Genomic DNA, 5,351 nt, shown 5'->3' with positions numbered 1-5,351 from the left:
ATGTCACACATTTGCCAGAATTTGGAAAATTAAAATATTTGCATGTTACAGTTGATACTTCTTCCGAATATTTGATGGGCTCCCTTCATGCCGGAGAAAAAACTAAAGATTTTATATCTCATTGTTTACAAAACATTGCCACTGTGGGCATTCCAAAACAGTTAAAAACAGATAATGGCCCTGGCTATACTTCTACTTCTTTTAAGCAATTTTGCTCATCATTTGGCATTACTCATATAACAGGAATCCCATACAATCCACAGGGACAAGGTATAGTTGAAAGAGCTCATCAAACTATTAAAATGCACTTACTAAAACAAAAAGGGGGAATTGGGAAGGGGTATATATATTCCCCCAAAGATAAACTTAACATAACCCTTTTTACTTTAAATTTTTTAAATTTGGATTTATCAGGGCTCAGTGCTGCGGGAAGGCACATATATCCAAAAAATGTACATAAGCCCAAGGTACTTTGGAAGGACATTCTGACTGGACAATGGAAAGGTCCTGACCCAGTGATTGTCTGGAATCGGGGGTCTGTTTGTGTGTTTCCACAGGGAGAACAGCAGCTGATTTGGATTCCAGAGAGACTAACTAAAGGGATTTCTACAGACCAAAAAGAAGGTGATTTGGCTCAAATCCATAACAGCTGATATCCAGAACTCCAGTTTAGCTATCCTTACATCTGTGACAATGGTTCTCCCACACCTGGAGGCTAATGAATAATGAGCACCATTGAGGCCTATTTCAAATGTAAAAAACCTTGAGGCTTACTTGTGGGAATACCTTCAAACCCATATGCAAGTTACAAGAAGAAGGATGGGATATCAAAAGAAGAGTGAATCCCAAGTTGTAGCCAGGATGCTTTTTTCAATATCTATTTTATTATGCCCTCTCCCACATCATGGAGTTCTATTTTGTTTTTAGAACTCATGCAGACCTAGGTTAATGTTTTTCTGATCAGTTCTATTTTTTGATCAACTGTGGAGTTTTAAAACATTGCAATGGAGATTTCACCTGTGAAAAGCTACAAGGCCTTTACTATTGTGTTATGTGTGCACACTTGTGTTATGTGTTGTATGTCTGTATGTGCATATGTCCATATGTCATACACATGATATGAAAATTGGCAGATATATGAGGAGCGCTCATGAAAAATTAAAAAAAATGGATCCAAGTATCTTTTATTCACATGATTTAAACAGTTCAATTTAAATTGGGTAAACAGATGAAAGTAAAGATGTCTTTAAAATTAAGCTTACAAGTTTTTCTAGGTGTTAAAAAAACTAATAAAATGTTGATGTCTATGAAATAATCTACCTAAATTCAGAAATTTACAAGGATTGTTTTAAAATGTGAACAAAACTCCTGTTTGTTTACTTTCACGTTTCCTTTTCATTATATGTAATAATTCTTTTCAAGATAATGTACTAAATTGTTCAGAAAATTGTTTTCTTAGTGCCTGCTGGAATGCTACACAATTTTCTTTAGCCATCATTGCCAGAATTCCTACCTTCATCCCAGTGCCAGTGAAGACAAAAATAGAAGAATTTCCAGTATTACTGAAAACCAAACGAGACTTCGGAATTACAGCTACCATCATCACAGCTGTTGCTGTTTCTGCTGCTGCTACTGCAGCTTCTGCAATAGCTATCATACAAACTGTACAAACTGCTGCATCAATAAATAATGTAACTCAACAAGTAGCACAAGCTTTACAAACACAAAACATTATTAATGATCATCTTAGAAATGGAATTCTGATGCTCAACCAAAGAGTCAATTTACTTCAAGAAGAAATAGACATATTAATGGATTCCTCTGCTTTAAGCTGCTTACAGAACTTACCTAACTGTGTATCACTTCTATGCATTATGAACTAATCTATTGATACAACAAATTATAACTCTTTTTTTTAAAGAGAGAGAGAGAGAGAGAATTTTTTTTAATATTTATTTTTTTCAGTTCTTGGCGGACACAACATCTTTATTTGTATGTGGTGCTGAGGATTGAACCTGGGCTGCACGCATGTCAGGCGAGCATGCTACCGCTTGAGCCACATCCCCAGCCCCAAATTGTAACTCTTAATAGTACCAGGGTATCTTTGCTGACAGTGTCATCAGTGGTACAATTTTTCCAAGGGCTTCTCACTTGGAGCCATCAATGGCTTGGTATCGTGGCATTTTGTATCCTCCTCCTTCTGCTTGTGGTAGGTTATTTATGGTGTTTGTATAAATTACACAGACAACAAAAAGAAACCACTATGGTTGTTAAACAGGCCATGATGGCCCTAGAAACAGGACAAGATCCACAAGTATGGCTAAATATGTTGGGCCGGTAGTCAAAGATGGGTAAGATCCAATTACAATGGTACCAGCCTAAGCCAGGAGGCTGACAATTTGAGGTCAGACCATCCAGTGACGGGTGAGGACCATATGTAGTATTGGACTACCTAAGACAGGCACGGTCCCTAAACCACATACTTGTTGTTTAATAAAACAAAAAGGGGGAGATGTTGGAGGCCATGATCAAGTGAAGATGGCACGTGGCAGTTTGCCAGGAGGAGTGGTTTGTGAGGCAGCACCACCGAGCCATCAAGATGGTGGGGACTCCTTATTGGCTGATTGCTGTATCTGTAGGAGAGCAATGCTATGATTGGATGATGCTGATTGAGTCAAGCTGTATGTAATCAGTTAGATATATATACCTTTGCTGTTCTGTAATAAAGCAGTTCCCGCTTCAACCTATAAGTTGCTTGTCACCTCCCAGGTATTTTGCCCAGTTGGACTGCAGCACCTCAGCCTTCAGGAGCAGAAGCTCTCAAGAGCCCCCCTTCTCCCCCCATCCCCACCCTATGAGTGGGCAAAATGCTAGACTACTTTATCTACAATCCAAAGAGGGGGAAGTGAAGTGCACAGAATCAACCCCTCTGAGCCATAAAATACAAGGGACTTAATTACCCACAATCCTAATGGGGCAGAAGTTCCCCGGGTTCTACACAGGGAACCAGTCAAATACTAGACTACATTACCCACAATCCAAAGGGGAGTGGTGGTGGGGGCAGCCTACAGGAGCACTGCCCCCAATAAACTGATCAAATGCTGGACTACATTACCCACAGCCCTCAGGGTCAGAAGCTTGCAGGAGAATTTCTTCAACCATGTCCCGTGAGTAGGCAAAATTCTGGATTAAATGACCTAAAATCCTAAGGAAGTTGAAGCTCTCAGGATCCCCCATGAGGAGTCTGCAAAGTGCCGAACTACATTACAACAGTCAAGTTAGAGTTAGGGTTCAGGTTTGGCTGGCTCTCCTTGAGGGGATCCTGAGTGATTCCTCCCTAAGGATTATGCGTGATGTAGTCCTGGATCTTACACACACACACCTCTGTCAGGAGAGCCATAGAAGTGGAATGCCACATGCTTGCCTTTATACCCTGGGAATCTGAGTAATTTTAGGAGTAGGAGTCAGGCTAGGTAAAAATTAGTCACAGACCTAGGGTTAGTGAAACTTCAAAACCAAGAGGTAGTATTGAATTTCTGCAACTATGGACCATAGGTAGTATAGTCCTAAGTTTAACCACTGACCCCAGAAAGCCAGGTAACCTAACCCTCTTAGGGTAATGGGTAATGTAATTCCAACCTTTCCCACTCTTCGGTGTGGTATTCTGGGAGGCCCTCCCCAAAATACTGTGGGTGAAGTATGTAGGAGTTTATGGCCCATGTTGAGGATTTCTGGGTAATTCCCCCCCATGGAATTGTGGGTAATATAATCCCACGTTTTATTCAAATTGTGGAAAATTGTGGGATCTTCCTCCTCTGTTATAATTTTGGGTAATGTAGTTCCATGATTTATTGGCTCTGTGCAGAGGATCTTGGGAACTTTCTCCTTATTAAGCTTATGGGTAATGTAGTCCAAATTTCCTGCCCACTGCTGTGTATTCTGGGAGCCTATTCCCTAAGGATTGTGGGTAATGCAGTCCCATATTTTGCCCTCTCCATGCAAACAATTCTGGGAATTTTCTCCACCATGGAATTGTGGGTCATGTAGTCCCATGTATTACACTGTGCATGGTGTGTGTGTGTGTGTGTGTGTGTGTGTGTGTACTTGTGGGAGCTTCCTCCCCTGTGGACTTGTGGGTAATGTAGTCCCATGATTTATCTACTCTGACAAAAAATTCTGGGAACTTCCCCTCCTTAGAATTATGAGTAACATAGTCTCAACCTTTGCTGTTCACCACTGGGTATTCTGAGCTTCTTCCCATCAGGATGGTGGGTGAAGTAGTCATGAACAAATCACTCACCTTGGGCAACTCTGGGAACTCCTCTGCATAGAATTGTGGGTAATGTAGTCCCATGATTTGTCCTCTTTGTGCAAAGAATCTTGGGAACTTCCTCCTGTTTAGGATTATGGGTTATATAATCCCAACATTTTCCCACTCACCACTTGGTATTCTGGGAGCCTCCTCCTGTTAGGATGGTGGGTCAAGTAATCATGAGCATACCACTCACTTTGGGGAATTCCTCCCCTCATAGAGTTGTGGGTAATGTAGTCACATAATCTGTACTACATGTGGGGGATTGTGGGAACTTTCTCCCTGTTTGAATTATGGATAATGTAGTCTCATAATTTTTCTTCTCCTTGAAAGGGTTCTGGGATCTTTCTCTCCTAAGGATTATGGGTAATGTAGTTCCAACAATTGCTTGCTGTCTGCTGGGTATTCTGGGAGCCATTTTACTCCTTGGTTTTGTGGGCTATGTAATCCCAGGTTTTGCCTGCTTACTGGAAGACTGGAAGATGCAGCACCACACAACACAGATCACCAAAGAGGTTTCCACTTTATTACAAAAGGCTGTGTGTTTATATAGGTCTAAGGAGAGGTCACAGGGCTGAGGTAGATAACAGGTCACCCATTTATTGGCAAGCTCTTCCATATGTCAGTTCCAGAGCCCAAGAAGTTAATTCTTTTTTTTTTATTGGTTTTTCAAAACATTACAAAGCTCATGACATATCATCTTTCATACATTTGATTCAAGTGAGTTATGAACTCCCATTTTTACCCCAAATACAAATTGCAGAATCACATCAGTTACACATTCACAATTTTTACATAATGCCATATTAGTGACTGTTGTATTCTGCTGCCTTTCCTATCCCCTACTATCGCCCCTCCCCTCCCCTCCCATCTTCCCTCTCTACCTCATCTGCTGTTGTTCAATTCTCTCCCTCCCCCCCCCTTTCCCCTCACAACCTCTTATATGTAATTTTGTGTTACATTGAGGGTCTCCTACCATTTCCATATGCTTTCCCTTCTCTCTCCCTTTCTCTCCCCCCACTCGTCTCTATTTAATGTT

General features: G+C 41.0%; 1 long non-coding RNA gene across 1 annotated transcript in view; it reads left to right on the top strand.

The window, feature by feature from the left end:
• Positions 1–1,042: 1,042 nt before the first annotated feature.
• Positions 1,043–5,351, top strand: part of LOC125612408 — a 13,103-nt gene continuing 8,794 nt past the window's right edge. Inside the window, exons 1-2 of the long non-coding RNA XR_007342771.1 lie at positions 1,043–1,053; positions 2,907–2,910. This is a non-coding gene — a long non-coding RNA (uncharacterized LOC125612408). The remainder of the gene's footprint in view (positions 1,054–2,906; positions 2,911–5,351) is intronic.

This window comes from Marmota marmota, unplaced genomic scaffold (assembly GCF_001458135.2).
Source record: "Marmota marmota marmota unplaced genomic scaffold, marMar, whole genome shotgun sequence".
Taxonomy (NCBI): Eukaryota; Metazoa; Chordata; class Mammalia; order Rodentia; family Sciuridae; genus Marmota; species Marmota marmota.
The sequence above is the reverse complement of the archived record's forward strand: the minus strand, read 5'-3'. Positions and strand labels throughout refer to the sequence as shown.